This window comes from Leptonychotes weddellii, chromosome 6, assembly GCF_054177405.1.
Source record: "Leptonychotes weddellii isolate Sample4059 chromosome 6, ASM5417740v2, whole genome shotgun sequence".
Classification (NCBI taxonomy): Eukaryota; Metazoa; Chordata; class Mammalia; order Carnivora; family Phocidae; genus Leptonychotes; species Leptonychotes weddellii.
Window position 1 is genome coordinate 4,674,576 of NC_138374.1, and position 20,455 is coordinate 4,695,030.

General features: G+C 45.8%; 1 protein-coding gene and 1 pseudogene across 1 annotated transcript in view; one reads left to right on the forward strand and one right to left on the reverse strand.

Moving 5' to 3' along the window:
- Positions 1 to 20,455, reverse strand: part of DOCK1 (dedicator of cytokinesis 1) — a 414,563-nt gene that overhangs the window by 133,235 nt on the left and 260,873 nt on the right. The window lies entirely within an intron of this gene.
- On the forward strand, positions 11,110 to 11,239 carry LOC115942452 (U4 spliceosomal RNA; annotated as a pseudogene).

Sequence of the window (20,455 nt, forward strand, 5' to 3'; positions counted from 1 at the left end):
ATCAAGCCCCACCCCCCCTTTCTCGATCTTGGCTTCTTTTTACAGAGATTCCATGGCACAGATGCGTGTTGTTGTGGCTAAGACAGAAACATCAGCTCCTCTTCCCAGGGGAGGTATGATTCTGACATCTCTCCAACAGTTCAAGGATCTGAACGAGATGAGGGAGCTGAGGGAAAACTGGTGTCTGTTGGGGAGACTGCAATGAGTGGGTGCCTCCAACCTGGCTTCGTTGTGGGGGGGGGGGCGGCGGGGGCGAAAGCGGCTGTCAGGGCCTTCGGCATGACCAAGAGGAAGAAATGGAACAAGTTTAAGCACAAACACAAAGGAAAGGAAGTTAGGTGGTGTCCAGGGAGGACAGGCAGGCCAGCCTGGAGAAGGAAGGAAGGAGGAAGCCTGGAGCAGCCATCCCCATGACCAGCGTGCAGCCCAAAGGCCCCCCAAAGTGAACAATCACAAGAGAACTCAAAGCAGATAGATAAGGAATCGCAGGGCCTGTAAAGGAAAAGGGAAAACACACCAGAATATAATTCCTGGCACCAGCCCGTGACGGGTAAAATTCACAACACTAAGGCAGGAGGCAACCCTTCTCTGTTTTGTGGCCGATCGACCCTCCTAGCGGGCCGTCCCTGATGCTCTACACATCTCCCTAGGTCCTGGCTGCCTTGTCTGGGGTCCTCCAATCTAGAACATACCGACCTTTATTACTTCGGCTCAGTGGCTCATTTCCTGTTTGATTTTCTCCAGGTAGTTCAGAAAAGAGTCAGAATTACCAGGAAAGCACAGGCCGATGGGGACAGGCACGGGACCGAGATGCAGAGGAGCACCTGTGAGACAGGCCTTCTGGTTTCATCTCTCAACGTCTCCTCACACTGTGACCTCTAGCTTGCCATTCCCAAAGCTCAGGTGGCGCAGGTGCTCCCGGGCTGCTAGGGCCACCAGCGGCTGCCACCAGGGGAGGGTGCCCGCTCCCCTCTACAGGCTGGGCTGGCCTGTGGGGTGTTCCGGGGAGGAAAGCAGAGCTTGCTGAGCCCCTGGAGGCCGCCGGCCACCCTTCCCTTCCATGGTTCTCACAGTCTTCGTGCCTGGCTCACCTCCTCTCAGCACATGACTGACATGGGGGAAAGCGTCAGCTCCCAAAGGCCAGGATGCTCCAAGAAAGGATACAGAGTCTGGGATACCACACACCACAAAGACCCTTTTCTTTTTTCAAACCCTATCTCCAGAAAGGCAGGAGAAAACAGCCAGGAGGTCAGGCTTGAGGTGAGGATGGGCTGTAAGACCTTAGTTGAACTGACTAAGTCCTCCCTTCCAGAGAGGCCACAAAGGATTGGTTAGGCCATAGCAGGACTCAACCAGACGTGCTGACAGATGATGTTCTCGTGTCCCAGGACTGCAGTAGCAAATGACGACAAATGGGTGGCGAGAGACAACAGGAATTCTGTCCTTCACACGGGCAAAAATCAAGGTGCCAGTGGGGCCATGCTCTCTATGTAGCCTGTGTGGGAGACTCTGTTCCTTGCCTTTCCCTTAGTTTCTCTCTGGTATAGTTGACATCCCTTGTGGATACATCACTTGGACCTCTGTCCTCATCGTCACAATGTGTGACAATGTGTGTCTGTGTCTGGCCCGGTGTTCTCTTCTTATAAGGACACCAGTCATTGGATTTGGGTCCACCCTACTTCAGTATGACCTCATCTTAACATGATTATGTCTGCAAAGACCCTATTCCCAAATAATGTCATATCCATGGGTACCAGGGGTTAGGAACTCCACCTGTCTTTTGAGGGACATAATTCAGCACAAAACAGTTACCCTGGCCGGCTGTCTCACACCTCCCCTGAACACCTCCAGATCATCCGAGTTCGGTAGATTTTCCCTTGTCTCTCACAAGCAGGGCCTTCATGTCCCTTCCACAATCAAAATGTAGGAAAGTTCTGACAAATGTGACCAGTGGATTTTCAAAAGTAATGCTCTAACTGTGGCCTTGGGCCTCGTGATATAAACCCAGATAAGTTTGCTAGGTGTTTCTCTTGAAATCAACCAATAGCAGTTTTGATGCATCTTCGTAAGGTGTAACAAGAACCAGCTCTGAGCAGATCGTCCGCCTCCACACTCTGTGGAAGCAGACAGCAATCTCAGCTGCGAGACAATTTATGGCCCAGTTGGGGAAGAGAGAATGCTGAAGGGAAATGCTTTCTGGTTGACAATGGTCAAAGCAATTGCTTGGTTCACTCAAGGAGAACCGAAGGATACTCCAGTAAATTTAAAAAGAAAGGAAAACTCTCTATTAACTCAACCACGAGAGGTAATTTAATGAAAAGATTTCATTTCAGTTAATGAATGATTTATTGAAAATGCAAACAAATTCACCTTCTGCTACAATTATCACTAGACTTTCAAAACAGGGGTATCTAATTAGTCACAGATTTAAATTAACCCTAAACAAAAGGATTCATCTGTGAAACATTTGATTGGCTTACCTGTGATTTTTAACACTAATTACCATATAGACATTATTTGTATGGGTATTAAGTTTTAGGGTCACAGAACACGGTATCACAAAGTACGCATGAGCAAATACTAAAATTATGGTGCTCATAACTAGGAACCAATCCGATCTTAATAATAGTTTTTAAATTCACATTGATTCACACTTAATGGATTATTTTCCCTACAGATGGGTTATTACACGTGGTTGGAATAATACTGTTTTTCCAACAGTAGGTTTGGTGGGGTTAATTAAGTCATGTTTGTTTCTCCTCAAGATAATATCAACAAAACTTTGAAATGAGCACTGTCCAGACCAGGCAGTAGAGAAGAAGGTACCCGATAGGTTATGGGTGGTGAGCTCATGCCCTGACTCCAACATGATGCCCACGGCTGTCAACGCTTTCCTATAAAAACACTCCCCTCATTTCCTCCCTCACTGAGCTGTCATTGCAAGGGCCTCCCAAGCCAATGCCATGAGAGTTTGCTTTATGTTTTCAATAGTCCAAGATTCTCAAACGTAACTGCAGAGTTACTAAAATTTGTACCTGTAAAATCGGGGAGGGACACAGAGTCAGAGACACTCTGAATTTCTGAGGAATATCACTCTGTTGCCTGATGACAAAACCTCGATCAGAACAATCCCACTGAATGCTTCCTTCTTTGGGGTAAGTTGCACACTGCCAGGATGGTCCTCCTTCCGTGCTCAATGCCCATCTGTCCTTGCCGTCCCCTTCTGTGAAGATGGTCCCCATGACAGTGCCCTACGTCTCCTATCCCTCTGCTCACCGCCAGCACGATTGTTCTCGTGACCTGTCGCCTCTCTACTACCCACCGGGACTAGGTCCTCCGGACGCTGCTTGTTCTGAGCCTCAGACCTGCGTTTCCGAGTTCTCCTGGCCAGCCCATCCTCCCAGAGGCTTCTCAAACGAAGCAAACCCCACATCAAATCTGCGATGGCCTTCTTCCCTTCGAACCAACTTAGCTCTGGTCGTAGCATCCAGCCTTGTCCTCTGTCAGCACCTTCCTTGCCTTCCACAGCCGGGCAGCTGCCGAAACAACAGACTCCCTCCCTCGCGTGCGCTCCCCAGCCGCTGATGGCCTGCATGCTGTGATTGGCTGCCGCGTCCTGTCCACTGGCCTCCGTGTCCCACAGTGCACCCGACTCCCTGCCCCAGGACTTCTCCCGGTGAAAGACATGGACGTCTCTACCTCGAGCCACTGATGGGCCACAGCTCATTCTCATATCACAAGGTGGACAAGGTCCTCCAGGACACTTCCCCAGGCTGCCCTCTCCCTCACCGTGCCCCCGAGAGCCAGGAGTTGAGGGCCAGCTCCTCTCCTCGCATCAGTCCCATCCCTGAGCGGCGTGCCTCCTCCTTTCCTTGTATGCACGCCCCAGAAAGGCCACGTCTGCTGGCCTCACTCCTCATGCCCGCAGCACCTTGTCCAGAACTGGCTGTGCAAAGGCCTGCACCTTCCAAGGGACCTGGGGTTTGCAGGTGTTCGGTACTGAAGGGGATGAGTAGAGACTACTCGAGACAGCAACCACTTTGCAGATACGCTGAATGAGAGCGGGGTGGGGTGTGCACAGGACGAGGACAACCTCACCTCCTGCGAACAGGGCCTCAGTGGCAAGGACAGAGAACAGCAGGTTTCTGACTTGCCTGCTCTAACAGCCTGGTAAAGAGACAAAAGCAAACTCAACTGCTAGATAATGTGTTTTGCAAATCAGAGCGCAGTTAGCCTGGGTCAATTCGCAGGGCACCGATGTGCTAAGAACAGGCCTGTGCACTCGGGTGCTGGGAGGAGTGTGGGGACCCTCCGGGAGCTGGCAGGTACGGCCGCCCTGCTCAGGGAAGGTTCTTGCTGCAGGCACCACATCTCCCTCTTCTTCCACCTTCCCTTGTAAGTAACTCATGTTTCAGTGGTTTGCAAAGGTCTATGTGAAAAATAATCGGCTAGTCTGTTTCTATAATGGAAACGGGTGCTCCACGGCATATAATCAGTCACGTATAGCGAGGTAATCCACTTTTTTGAAGTAGAGTCAGAATTTTTGAGTGAGCAGGGCCCTCAGAAATCATACAGCAAGTAAAAAAACATCTGCTCATTTCAGAGATGAGGAAAAATCCTAGAGAGGTTAAGAAACTTGCCCAAAACCACAGGGCATGCTGTAAGGAAGACAGAACCTGTCCACACCCAGAGAGGACCCTTGTATTTAACTTAACTTCAAAGACCAATTATCAATATCCAATGGAGAAGGTTTAAGTATTGTTCACAAACCTGATTTAGGCTTGTCATATTGCCAAGACCTTAGTTTCACCTATAAATGTTTTTAAGAAGAAAAAGAATATATTATAACCAACTGATTTCGTAATCTGAAACTCTGAGCCTCCGTTAGCATACAACTATAAATAGGTTGTGTTTGTTAAAGGGGCTCCTTTCCCCAGCCTAAAATTCCCCCCATCACACTTCTATCATCCTATTCAAGAATAGGACAATTCACATAAGATACAACCCTTAGGAGATGAAAGACCTGTACTCTTAAAACTACAGAACATTGAGGAAGGAAATTGAAGATGACACAAACAAGTAGAAAGATACTCCATGCTCATGGATTGGAAGAAGTATTGTTCAAATATCCAAACCACGCAAGGCAAACAACAGATTTAATGCAGTCCCTATCAAAATACCAACATTTTTCAGAGAACTAGAACAAACCACCCTAAAATTTGCATGGAACCAAAGATCCCCAAATACCAAAACAGTCCTGAAAAAGACAAACAAACCTGGAGGCCTCACAATTCCAAATTTCAAGTTATATTACAAAGTTACAGTAATCAAATCAGTATGGTACTGGCACAAAAACAGACACATAGATCAATGGAACAGAACAGAAAGCCCAGAAATAACCCATGTTTATGTGGTCAATTCATCTTTGACAAAGGAGGCAAAAATATGCAATGGGAAAAAGTCTCTGGAACAAACGGTGTGGGAAAAACTGGACAGCTACCTGCAAAAGAATGAAACTGGACCACTGGCTTACACCACACACAAAGATATATTCAAAATGGATTAAGGACCCATATGTGAGATTTAGAACTATAAAAATCCTAGAAGAGAACACAGGCAGTAATTTCTCCGACATTGGCCATAGCAACGTTTTTTTCTAAATATATCTCCTGAGGCAGGGGAAACAAAAGCAAAAATATGGAGACTTGATCAAAATAAAAAGCTTCTGCACAGCAAAGGAAACAATCAACAAAACTAAAAGACAACCTACGGAATGGGAGAAGATATTTACAAATGACATCTCATAAAGGGTTAGAATCCAAAATATGTAAAGAACTTACACAACTCAACACCCAAAAAACAAATAATCCAATTAAAAAATGGGCAGAAGACATGAACAGACATTTCTCCAAAGAAGACATACAGATGGTTGGGACGCCTGGGTGGCTCAGTCGGTTAAGCGTCTGCCTTCAGCTCAGGTCATGATCCCAGGGTCCTGGGATCGAGTCCCGCATCGGGCTCCCTGCTCCGCGGGGAGCCTGCTTCTCCCTCTGCCTCTGCCTCTCTCTCTCTATCTCTCATGAATAAATAAATAAAATCTTTAAAAAAGAAGACATACAGATGGCCACCAGACACATGAAAAGATGCTCAACATCACTCATCTTCTGGGAAATGCAAATCAAAACTGTAATGAGATATCACTTCACACCTGTCAAAATGGCTAAAATCAGGAGAGAGGAAACAACAGGCGTTGGCAACGATGTAGAGAAAAAGGAACCCTCATGCACTCTTGGTGGGAATGCAAACTGGTGCAGCCACTGTAGCCTCCCTGAGAACTGAAGCGGCTCAGCGCTTGCATGCTTGAGGTAGACCAGGTGACCAGGAAGGTTCTAAGGGCAAGTCGGAGGTGAGGAGTCTGGCAGGGGAGGGGCTCTGGGGGAGGAGGACTCCTAGATGTTCTCACCGGGTTTTTTAGTAAATGAAGAACCCTCCTGTTTCTGCTGGTTTCCTTTTCTTTGTGTAGTCATTCCACAACTATATCCTGGGTGCCACCTCCAATGCTAGGTCTTATGCAGTATCTAAGGGCAATCTGGTCACAGAATCTGTTGCCAGGTTCAGAGGCGCTGAGCACCTGGCTCATCTGGCAAGCGAGTACCCTTCCCCTCTCTCACCCTCTGGCCCTGCACTCAACCCTCCCAGAGCTGGCAGCAGGTTGAAGAGGACGACCTGCCCGTAATGGGGGTCAGGAGGGAGAAGTGTGCCTTGGTGAAGGACCTATATCCACCTCAGCAGCAAAGCACTGCTCCCCTGAGACTGGCCCGTGCACCCGATCCAGGCTGGGCGCACCGAAGGAGAATGCCAGTGACACATGAAACTTGGTCCTGGCCCTTCAGTGTCCAGACCTGGGCGCCAAGCCATAGGTCAGGGAAAGCCACAGCAACCTCAGGCCACCAGCGTCCTCTCTTCAGAGAGAGGCATTTTTTCTTTCTCACCTGTATTAATGTCTCCTTGCAAAGGCCGCTCCCACCGAGTCTGCGCTTCCCTGAAGTCTCCTGCCCTGGGCAGCCGTCCACCCTCCTCCCAGTGCTGTAGGGAAGGCCTCCCGGCATCCCACAGGGGGCACTCTTCCACTAGACCCCTTCTCATGGTCCTGCTGAGCTCCTGGTCAGCAGGTTCGGCGGGGCACTGCCGGGGACCTTGTTTGGTTTTTCCCCAGAGTCTTTCAGAGTACAAATTGAAACCTGTCAAACTGGGACTTCCCATCTGGGTTTTGATATCCCCAATGACTACAAGGCAGCAAAGGAGTGGCCAGAGACAGGCCATGAGATTCGTCTGCCAATATCAACTCTCAGCTGGTCAGATGTCACTCCACGTCATCAGCAGGTTTTCCTCGGCAAGTGCAAAACATAACACCCATTGCTGTGGGTGAGCGACGTGAATAACCTCATTCCCTCTTAAGTCAACGTGGTCAACAGTGTACCTGACGAGCAGGAAGCGGAGACATGAGCACTTTTAATCAAGCGACAGGGATGCAAGAGCGTACAAAGCTGTATGCGACAAAGCACCCGAAAACAAGTGAGTCAGGCAGTAATGACACACCCAGGATCTGTCCATTACCAATTTTCTTTTCTTCCCAACATTATCCCACTGTTACCCTGAAGCCCTGTGACACACGCTGGTGGCCCCTCTCTCTTGTGAAGACACACAAGAGACCCATAGCACGGCTTCACGCTCCCAGGTCCTATGAAGCAACACGGGAGAGCTTTGCAGCAGAGGCGGCCAGTGACTCACCTGTAGCAGTGAGGGTCCCCCCTGGAAAAGCCCCCCGGGTCCCTGAGGTCCCGGAGCCCAGAGCACTCGCAGCTGCCTTCCTAGAGGCTGGAGTTCGGGGTTCACAGAGCCCACAGTGTCTGGAAATATCCCACCTTGGGTGACACAGGTTCCTCAGCAAACATTTTACAGAGGATTTAAAAAGAAAGAGAGAGAGAGAGAGAGACCGACCTGGAGTGGTCATATTGGAAATGCACATAATGAAAACTGTCCAAAATCAGAGTGGTCAATTAGAAATGCTGTCAGAGGCCAACCGTGACAGCTCAGACAAATCGATGAAATATATCTGGAGGCACTTGGGACACGCAGACTTTCCAAGGATCCGCTGGAGCTCACGCCTTGTGAGGCTGCAGATCCTTGCTCCAGAGCGGTACTTGGCGCCGAGCCTGACGGTGCAGGTCAGTGAGCACATCTTGGGGATGGAGGGAGCCCACGGAGTCCAGCTGCACCTGCCTCCTCACACACACAGTAGTGCTGCTAACGACCCCTTATTTAACCATTTATGGCCAGCACCTCACTCCACTTGGCTCGTGAGCGGAAATGCCGTCTGTCCCTGAGTTCTATCTAGTCAGGCTTATAACAAACAGTAGAGCAGGGAGGTTGAGTTCTGCGTCTTGAACAAGGAGAAGACAAATACCAGGCAACTGTAGGTCGGCTGCTGAGCCCTGTCTGACCTAGAGCAAGCCCCCACCCCCCTCACGTTCTCACAGGGGACTGACCCAACCGGGGGGGGGGGTGTCCTTCTCGCTTACAATAATCCCCCATCTCCAGCACTTGGTTGATACCTGGACTGATATGAGGCATCTGAATCCCCCCAGGGGATTCAGAGTTCCATCCAGGATTTCTAGAACTGAAACAAGGGTCAGGTATGATCTCTGAGCACAGGAGCTGTGGGGGCTGGACTGAGCATGGTGAGTGGCCATATTCTCTGCCTGCCACGAGGATGAAGGGACAAGGCAAGAAGGAATGCAGCACTCAGGGGCAAAGAGGAAAGACAACATTCAAGCCACTAGTTCTGATCATCCCCAGATGTCCATCTAAATACTGCCTTACACATGCCTCAACAATCCTTTCAGTAAACCCATGTTGTACCTAAGCTACTCTGAGCCTGTGTCCTGATCCTTGTAACCAAGAGCCTTGAGTAACAACAGATTCAAAGGAGAAGACACCCGTTGGCTTCCCAATCTCTTCCCTAAACCAGGAGCAGTCAGGTTCTAGATATGTGTCCATGGTTGAAGCAGAAGGAGAGGCAAAGTCTCAGTTATGACATCCATCCCCAAGGCCCAGCAACCTAGGAACCCTGACTCCCAGGTTCTTTTTTTTTTTTTTTTTAAAGATTTTATCCATTTACCTGAGAGAGAGAGAATGAGAGAGAGCACATGAGAGGGGGGAGGGTCAGAGGGAGAAGCAGACCCCCCGCCGAGCAGGGAGCCCGATGCGGGACCCGATCCAGGGACTCCAGGATCATGACCTGAGCCGAAGGCAGTCGCCCAACCAACTGAGCCACCCAGGCGCCCCCTGACTCCCAGGTTCTTATAAAACTAAACATGCAATTACCATATGACTCAGCTACTCTTTAGGCATAAACCCCTCTACACAAATGACCATAGCAGCTTTATTCATTATAGCCCCTAGGCTGGTCATGACCCAGATGTCCTGTAATGGTTAAAAGTGTGCTACATCCATACTATGCAAGAGTACTTAGCAATCAAAGGAAAATCTAACAATACATACAACAACTCAAGTGGATCTCAAGGGAATTAGGCTGAGTGAAAAACTCTCCACTCTCAAAGGTTATGCACCATATGATCCCCATCTACACAACACGCCTCAAGTGAAAAAAAAGTAGAGACAAGGAAGAGACTGGATTTGGCAGGAGTTAGGGAGGGCGAGGAGAAGGGGAGTGATTGTGGCTATCCCAGGGGGACAGGAAGGATCCTGGGGTGGAAGTATTCACATCTTGATTGTGGTGTTGGTCACATGAATCTATACGTGGGACGGACTGCACAGAACTAAATACACACACCATACACACAAACGAATGAGCTCATGTAAAACTAGTAAAATCTAAATAAAGTCCATGAATTGCATCAATGTCGAGTTTCTTGGTTGTGATACAACATCATTCTGTAAGATGTTACCAATGGGAGAAATTGGGTGAAGGGTACGTGGATCTCTTCACAGTATTTTTTAATGCTGCAGGGAAATCTATAATTATCTGAAAGTAACAAGCTAAAGAAATGCAATAAAAAAATCTGTTTTCTACTACAAAGTACTCTTACCTTCATTGTGAATATCACAGAAAAGAGGTTTGATCACACTATCTAAATAAACATACTATAAAAACACATGAAATGAGGAAAAAAAGTAAATCCTATCTGAAGTAACATCATCCAGATCCAATTAACTCTAATATTTTTCACATGTGATCTCTGGCATTAATTTAAAAACTCCAGGCATACAAGAAATCAAGATACAACCACAGACCAAGACCCCTTTCCCCACAAAAAAAAAAAAAAAAAGACAATAGAAACAGACCTGCCAATAGTGTTTCAGTGATTAAAAACATGGATAAATAATTTTATTTTGGGTTAGCAAAAATAACCAAATGGAAATTCCATAACAGAAATTTAGAACATAATACGTAAGTTTACCAGCATAATACAAGAGAGAGAAAAGAAATACGGAACTGGAAGATACTTCAGAAAAAGAAATCTAGACTAAAGCACAGACAGAAAATGGATGGAAAGCCTAACTAAAAAAAGAGCATAAGAGATATATGTAATATGATGAAAAAGTCTTAAGAAGTATATAACTGAGTGTCAGAAAAAGGAAAGAAAGACAACGAGAGAAGCAATAACAATAGAGAGACTGAAGATTTTCCAAAACATTATGAATTCAAAGCACTGTAGGAAACAAGCAAATAATCCCCCCCACACACACACATATACCTAGACGTACAAAATGACACTGAGATGCCATTTCTTACTTGATTAATTGGCAAAAATATAAAAGTCTGGCAACATAATATGTTGGAAAGACTGGGAAATTAAGCATGGCCATTTATTTCTGGTGGGAATGGACAACTGAATGATCCTATGACGTGGAATTGGGTATTATTGACCAAAATTACGTATCTTTCATCTAACCAACCCACTGCAAAGAATCTTTCAGAAAGATACACTGGCAAAACTATGAGAAGATGTGGGCACAAGGACATTACTTGAAGCACCATCTGCTAGAGCAAAGAATAAGAACAATCAAATGTCCATTAAAAGGAGCTTTGCACAGTGGCAGTATCGTAGCCAATGAGGTTTATCCGAGGCGCGATTATTGCTAATTGAAAATGTCCATTAATAGGGACTGAATGAACTACAGTACACTTATACAATGGAGTACAATGTAGTGGTAAACAGTGATGAGAAATATTTCTATGTACTGCTCCTGACTAATTTCCAAATGCAAAGTTAGATGGAAAGGGCAAGGTAGAAAACTTTATATAACATGCCACCATTTAATTAAGAATAGGAATGGGAGAGGAATATATATATCTGTGTATTTACTTACATTAAAAATTAAGTAACAATGTATAGATAAACAACAAATTAATGTTTTCCTGTAGAGAAAAAGAGGGGCAGAAACGAAAGTAACCTAAACACGTCTGTTTAGTATATTTGATACACATAATTATAAAACAAAATAAAAGGGCAACCAATAAATTCAAGAATAAAATGAAATTATCCTAAATATCAAACTGATGACTTTAGCCACATAGGGGAAACACTTCAAGTGTGCGCAAAACAAAATAATTCAACTGTTTATTTCTTGTGGGATACATCCAAAAAAAAAAAGAAGTAATCACATTGTTAGCAATAATATTGGTATTTCTATTCTGAAACTATTTTACACACTTATATGTGTGTGTGCGATAAATAAATGTTATACGCTATTATTCTCTATTATATACTATGTATTATAAATTATATATTATTCACACACACACCTATACACATATAATTACACACAGATATGGATAAAGGAAAAAGTCATTATGCTAGCATAATTAGGAACCAAGATTTTTGTGGAAGAAAAAGAAATTTACAAATAAAAACAACAACAAAAAAGGTAAGTAAAAACTCCATAATCATAACATGGAATTGGAAATATCAGTCAGATTTCATGCTGTTGCTTTTTCTATTGAAAATGTATTGCCCAGTCCTGCCTACTAAAAGGCGTGGAAGCAACGACAAACTCAAGTTGTCATGAGCACCCTTATTGCCCAGCTTATGATCTCTAAATACCAAATCCCATGAAAAGCAACTACAGTTCACTGGCTGATTCCAGGTACGGAGCAAAAAATGCACCAGATCAGCCAGGGAAATTTTGTCATATCAGAAAGCCAAGCCAGGATGCAGACGGATACATACAAGCTTAGCCATGGGTTATGATGTTACAGTTGAATGACGGCCGTAACAGAATGTCACTATACTATTCTACTTCTGCATACATACAAAAGCTCCCATAATAAAAAGTTAAAAATGAATAAATAAGTAAATAAATAAACAAACACACTGGGATGAAAACCCCACCAGAGGAAAAGCACATCCCCTTCCGAGCAGCAACAAGACTCAATAGAAAGAATGAAAGCCAAACCATAGCAAAATTATCAAGTTGCTGAAAAAAAGTAACAGCCAGTCTAAAATTCTTTACCTAAAACAGTCCTTAAAAATGAAGTCAAACCGAAGACATTTTTAGACAAATAATTAAAGAATTCAAAATCAACAGGTTCAAGTGTTCTTCGAGCAGGGAAAAAAAAAAAGTTCCAGAGGGAAAGTAAGGGGTACATGAAGGGATCATTTAATTACCATGGAAAGGGAGTCAGGTAGAGGTCTACCCTGGAAGTTATCTGAAGGGAAGGCAGGAAATGGAGACCTGGAGAGAGGCAGGCGGGCAGCTGAGTCTGGGGGCCAAGTGGCCTGGGAAGTCCACCAGAAAAGGCACATGCCAGGACACCACGCCTGCTCTGGCATCTGACAGATGATTTGAGAGGGAGTGGCAACCCTAGGTTCCCCGGAGCCCAAGTCTATCAAATCAGCTCATTGAATCATCGGCTCAGATAGTTCCGCTGAGGCTAGAGGGAGGGCTTCCAGGTAACCTCTGGATACAAAGCCATTTTCACAGGCTGTAAAGCACCATGGTGAGGTTGCTGAAGCATGTTTTGAAGCGCATCCTCAGATGGCCCACACTCCACCCTGCCCCAGCAGCAGTTTATAAAGACCACCAAGACGTCAAGGACAGCTTGACCTTCACCAAGTGAGTGTGCCTGCACTCCTCACTCCCAAAGCCCGGCCCCCTGCAGATGGGACAGATGGCATCTGGGTTGCTCCGCATGGACACCTTGTGTGACCTCCACACTGATGGGGAAGCAGGGTGGGGAACCCCCGCCGCCCAGCCAGTAAAGAGGAAACAGACGAATAAACCAGAAAGTTCTATGTAAAATGGTCAGCAAGATCATTAGTGAGTGACAAGCCATTTTACTTTTTTTCTTTTTTTAAAGATTTTATTTCTTTATTTGACAGAGAGAGAGACACAGCGAGAGAGGGAACACAAGCAGGGGGAGGGGGAGAGGGAGAAGCAAGCCTCCCGTGGAGCAGGGAGCCCGATGCGGGGCTCGATCCTAGAACCCTGGGATCATGACCTGAGCCGAAGGCAGATGCTTAACAACTGAGCCACCCAGGCACCCCAGTTTTACTTTCTATCTTCCAATATTTTCCATAAATAAACATGGATCTCCTTGATGAAATAAACAAAATACACCAAGCACGAAATTCAGCACCATAAAATGTGCCTGTTTCACACTCAGATCTAATACAAATCCAATCAGAACTTGAAAATAGTTATTTTTGAGAGATTAGACAATATCATTTTATTTTACTTTATTTTTTTTAGACGATATGACTTTAAATCTCATTTGTTAGAACAATAGTTTAGAATAATGAAGAAGAAACAAAGAAGGGTAAGAGAGCTTCTAGAGCTGCCAGATATTAAAACATGCCTTTACAGTAATAATCAAAATAATGTGGTCCTGACCCAAGAATTAAAGATGATATCACTGAAGCAAGAGATCACCCAGAAATGACCAATAACGTTACCTAAAAAATTTAACTGAAAGATCATTTTTAAACTATAAGAAGATTATTTAATAAATGGTGTCATAGTAACTATTTGCAATTTCAAAATCAATTCAGATACATTTAGCACAGAGTCAAATTCCAAATTAAACTAAAAATGTAAATATAAAATAATAAAATAAATATAAACCCTAGAATTGAATGTCAAATTTGTGGACAGAGGATGCTAAAATAGAGAAATGATAAAGAGACAGATAGAAAGATGTGAGAAGTTAGTATTTGTATGTAAAGTAACATAAACATGTTAAGCATTAAACATATATATATATATATATACATTCATATACATATAACCAAGTGAGATGGCAAACAACAACACAGAAAAAAGCATTCGTGAAAAATTAAATGGGTTCCTTTGAGCACGGTCTAAAAATGCTAATAAAATTCTTGGGCGCCTGGGTGGCTCAGTTGGTTAAGCGACTGCCTTCGGCTCAGGTCATGATCCTGGAGTCCCAGGATCGAGTCCCGCATCAGGCTCCCTGCTCGGCAGGGAGTCTGCTTCTCCCTCTGACCCTCCTCCCTCTCGTGCTCTCTGTCTCTCATTCTCTCTGTCTCAAATAAATAAATAAAATCTTTAAAAAAAAAAAAAAATGCTAATAAAATTCTTAAGAAAAAACATTGAAACCCAATACATAAATAGGCAAAACATGTGAACAGTTTATAGAACAGAAACTACAGTTAGAAAGAAAATGGATAGGGGAGCCAGGGTGGCTCAGTCGTTAAGCATCTGCCTTCGGCTCAGGTCATGATCCCAGAGTCGTGGGATCAAGCCCTACATTAGGCTCCCTGCGCAGCAGGAAGCCTGCCTTTCCCTCTCCCACTCCCCCTGCTTGTGTCGCCTCTCTTGCTGTGTCTCTCTCTGTCATATAAATAAATAAATCTTTAAAAAAAAAAGAAAATGGATAGAAACTATATTAACCTGCAAAAAAAAAAAAGAAAGAAAAAATATAGTTATAAACAAAATAAGGCAACTGTTTACCTGTTAAATTAACAAAACTTTCACTTTGAGGATAATACTGAATTCTGACAAGGGCGCAATAAAATTGGTAAAAATCCTCTTGGAAAGCAATTTGACAATATGTATCAGGCCCCAGTAATCCCATTTCTGGGAACGCATCCTAGGACATAATCCAAAATACAGAAACCATATGCATGAAGACACTCACCACAATGTTATCAGTAACAGAAACAACTTGAGAGCAACCTAAAAGTATACAACATGAGAGACTGTGCTGGCAAATCACTGGACTGATTCGCATGCAGCCAGTAAGAAAGTTGCTGACGATGGGTCTGTAGTAAGATGGGAAATCCTTGTGATAGACTGGTGCGTAAAAAAACGCAGTGCACAGATGATATTTATACTACGATCACGAGAAAGTAAAATAAACACGCATAACGATCTGCAGGAATCCAAACTAAGAAGAGCTGCGTGGTAGGGGAGTCTATGTACTTTTCTTACTCCTTTCCGGGTAGGTAGAGGATGGTTCTCTTCCTTCCATAATTAATGAATATAATGATGTGAAAGGAGCACTCTTTCATGCTCTTTGCCCTGGGAGGTTGCTATGGGAGACAGCGTGCCTTCTGGAGCCTTCTGTGAACACCGTGCTGAGAAATCAGGTCAAGGCTGCACAACTGGGCTCAGCACATGCTAAGGGCTTTGCCCCCATCTCACCGGCTTGCTTGGCTATGAAGTCTACTTCCCTCCCTCCCCTGCCCTGCTACTTGCAACGATGATGGCCTGTGGCCAACCAGGAGCCCAGCAGTTCCATCCAAGGGTGCAGGCATGAGAGAACAGCTGGTGGAGACAAACTGATGAGTCATGACTTGATGCAACCGAGCAGAACCCCGAAGCCACGCTCCAGGAGCACAACTCCACAACTGGCCTTCAAGGCCTGCTTCTGCAGCCAAGCGAAGGGCACCGTGGGCCGACACGGACCCAGCGACACTCGGTCCCCCGCTTTATTTGGTCCCCCAGGTCCCCCACAAGGCCCCGCTCGTCTACCGCACTTTGAGCTCACAGGACACATCGCCCTCGTGTGGAGAACTCTGCACATGTACCTGTTCTCATGTGGCAGGAGGAAAGAAAACAGAGAAGTCGCTGACAATCCACGAGTTGCATTGGTTCGCCCCTCTGACAGGTCCACAGTATCACCCTGCAGAGACTGCCCTTTCTTCCTGTGTTTCTTTTATAAAAAGTCTGCCACTAAGAAATGACAACTGCATGTCACCAAAACAGAGCCTGCTCTCAAGACTCAGTGTAACTCTGGAAGATGCTGAGGTAAAGAGAATACGGAGCCAATCGCCCACTTATTGCTGCTGAATAAGCATGGGAAAAATGGCCAAGAGGAGAGAGAAAAAAACAATGGGTGGGAGAGTATGGTATGGAAATTGAAAGGTGGAGGGTGACTGCCTTGTGGGTTTACACTGGCTTCTTTAAATTAATCTCGGCAACTGAATTCTGACCACCGTTCATTCTGGGCAGACCCCCATCTGGTGGCTAAGGCCTCAAGGAGTCTACGCACAACTCAGCCAGAGGGTGGCGGCTTGCGATCACCTGCACAGGACACAGGTGCTGGCTCTGCTCTCTCTCCCACTCTCTAGGATTCAACTACCTGCCAGAAGTCCCTGCCTGTCCCTCAGGCTCACAGACTCCATGGAGGAACCACGGAGCTCTGTGCAAGTCACATCAGTCTGTGCCTTTGACTTCTCTTCCATAAAGAGGAAACAATGAAGCAGAAGAGGAAAGAGGCCCTGGGATCTTCCATGCTTAACACAAAGGCCCAGAAACCTGGAGCCTTCTGGAAGATTCTGTGACCCTGTATGCCCAAAGCCCTGAAGAATGGGACATCACCGAAAGACAAAGTAACAGCTGTATTTTCAAGCATATGTGATGTTGCTGATCCAAGGAATCAGAATCATGGCTAATAAAGGTGCTCCTCAGGACCGTAATCATGAACTACCAACCTTTCCACAAAGCCATGCAAAAGGGTAGCAGCAGTTCAAACTCATTCTCCCAACAGGATCTCAGAATCAAGTAGGTTTTGAAAACAATCTAAACACTTAAAATGGGTGAACTGCCCTACACGTAGACTATACCTCCATAACCCTGATGAAAGAAGAAGTCACTTAAAGAAAACCAGCTCAAAGTCCTTTGCAATAATGATGCTGCAGTAAGCAATGACTGAGGATTTTCCCCTTTGGGAGTAGGGATACCTGCTTCTTCCCCTCAGGTTTTCCTCCAAGAAACTGGTAACCCCCCCCATAAAAAAATAAAAGAAAGAAGATTAAAAACCACCAAAACATTACACTTACTTATATACATAAAATTTCACATACTGTAACCAATCCTGAAGATAATACTGTTTTTGCTTGGTAAAAGTCTTACAACAGCCAAAGCAATTGAGTCTTTCCTGATTTTCCTGGGTTTTTTTTTTGCCAACGTGATGGTGTGATAAGATGTAACAGGTACGGAAAAGTCTACATTTGTTTAAATTTTAGTTGATTAGAAACTCTGACTCAGCTGAGCCAAAGGAGACAGCTCACTTTTCCCTGAGTGGGAGACCCGGAGGAAGGGGGACCACCCCCACTTAGGATCCAATTGTCTATAATTTGTACAAAAGGACAAAATTCAGTCAGTGCCCCCATAAACCTTGTAGAGAACTTCCTACAGCAAAAAGCACACATATCTCCCTAAGTACATCTGGTGGTGGGAAGGAGAAAAGAGGAAAGGAAAATGTGTGGTAAACGAACTATGCATTCCAGGATAATTTTGAGCACCTAGTAGGTGTTAAGCCCTATTCTAGAATTCACATATCAGGACAAAAAAGAAAAACCATGCCTGTCTCGGTAGGCAAAATAATAGCCCCCACCCCATGATGTCTGCCATACTCCGCAGAAGCTGTGAATGTGGGTTATGTTACATGCAAGGGGATTAGAAGGTTGCAGGTTGCTGACCTTGAGATGGGAGCTTAGCCTGGATTATCCGGGCGGGCCCAGTATAATCACAACAGTCAGAAAGTGGGAGAGGGAGGCAGAGGGGTCGATGTCAGACTTCTAGAGTATGAGCAGGATTCTTCTGGTCCCTGCTGTCTTTGAAGATGCAAGCGGACCATGCACCAAGAAAGGCGGGCACGCCCCCAGAACTGGAAAAGGCAAGAAAACGGATTCTCCCCTGGAGCCTCCAGAAAAGACTGCAGCCCTACGGACAACTGATTTTTGCGCAGGAGACCCTTTTGGACTCCTGACCCCCCGAACTGTGAGATCATGACTGTGCTGTGAGCCACTCTGCTTGTGGTCATTTGCTGCAGCAGCCGCGGGGCGCGACCACACCTGCCCTCACGCATGAGAAACCCCTTCGCGGTTCCTATGGAAACAATACATCCTGAGGCTACCGTTCGGGAATCCTGTGATCTGGCCTGAGAGCCTCTCTCCAAGGCCCTAGCCTGCTAAATCCCGTGGTCCTCTCCGCTCAGCCATCCTGGGTTACCAGGTGATCCCCCAACAAAGGCCCTGGCGCAGCCCTCCGTTTGTGCACACTCTTTGCCCCAAGGCACCGGGACTGCCCCCAACACACACACCTTCTGCCAATCAAATCCTACTCTCCCTTTAAAATAGGTACCCAACTCTTGCGATGAGAATGTGTGGGCGCTGGATGAGGTCGGGTGGCTTCTGCTGGCCTCTGACTGCCGCAGGCTCTCTGGGTCCCTGAGTCACGAGACAAGGAGGACAGAACATGTGCCTTCCAGGGGCATCACACGCTCAAGCAGCACCTGCTATACCAATTTCCAAGGACCAGAACCGAAGCCTGGCAAACAACGAAAGACTCCTCCTAACCCTTTCTGGAATGATATGTCCTTTTATGTTCCTCCAGGAGGGGCGAGAACCGTCCTATTACAAATTGTCCCAGCAAAGGCAGTCTCTATGTCAATACCTGTGTGCTTACACACACTAACCCATGTATCATTTCCCAACAAGCCACAAAACTACTCGAGACCATTACAATTTGCTCTGCCATGGCTCAACGAGCTAATCCCTCTCTCTTGCTAACTTTCTACCAATTATGACTTTGGCAAAGCATTTTAGGAATGCCACGGCTTTATGAATTTGCTTCTTGAAGAACATTAAACAAATCCACTTTTCAATTTAAAAATAAAACTGTATCAGTGTGGCAAAGCCCTTGGGCCTCCCTTCCCAGCCACGTTGGAAAGACAGAGACAAAGTCTCCAGCCCAAACCAAACAAGGAAGCCAAGGCGGTTATTGAAAACAAATACTCACTAAATGGAAATATATTAAATAAGGCTGTACTGTAAATTCCAACAGAATAACTTGCTAAACTAAACAGTGTCAGCAATTCACTAACTCAAGGAATAAAATGAGGGCCATGACCCTGAACTGATCTTTTGTTTCCTCTGTACCATTTTGCAGCCGGAAAGTGGAAAATAAGTCTTTGATTTTCCCCAGCTTGGAGCATAAAACCCAGAAGGGCATCCTGGATTCGACGTGAGCCGGGTCATCTCTCAGCCAATGTTGGAGAAGCATGGTGCCCTGCATTCCTGCTGTAAGCCCCGAACTTGCCCGCACGTCCTGCGTCTCTGCAGTCACTGACCTACGCCCGGAGCGCGCCAATGTCAGAGCACTCCGAGGGAGGCCAAGTGCCTGCAAGAATGGTGAACAAATTGCCAGCCTTGTCCCCAGCAACTGTCAGGGCTGAGGGGGTCCCCCTCATTTTGGCCTTCGATTTTCCAAGTGTCTGAAAGCTGTCTGAATGCAGGGTGAGGAGAAACGTGAGGATATGCTCGGTGAAATGTGTGGTAGTTTTGTCTACGTTTAAAAAAAAAAAAGAGCGAGAGAGATGTTCACTATCAGGGCATTTTACTCAAAGAACAAAGGTTTCTCCCTGTTTAAAAAATAAAACATAAAAAAAATAAAAAATAAAACATAATACACGAAATTCATTTTGAAAGCCACAAAAATTTCTAAACAAATGAATGTGTTCTCCAAGTAGGACATCTGACCCAATTGTAAGGTCACTTTTCTACAATTCAGTTAGAGGGAGGTATTCCGTGGGAAAAGCCCTGCTGTGATGAGTGACAAATGGTGGAGTCAAAGAGACCCTCCCTCAGCCCCGCAGCCTCTCCCATGCTTCCCAAGCTCACAAGCACATGCAAGTGACCTGCGGGGGTCTCGCGGGGAAGCGGCCCAGGCCAGAGGGGCCTTCTGTCTGTGCTGTCCTTGCACAGCACATTGCAGAAGGATGAGAGCAGGCTCTGCAGGGAACACTAATACCTTTATTTGAATTCCTGCCCTGTCTCTGTCCCGACAAAGATCCTCTCCTCGACCAAACTCAGGCTCTCCTGAACTCTCCCCTCAACAGGCCCTGACTTTTAGGCTTCTGTGTTCATCTCCACATTGACCACTAGCAAGAACCCCACTC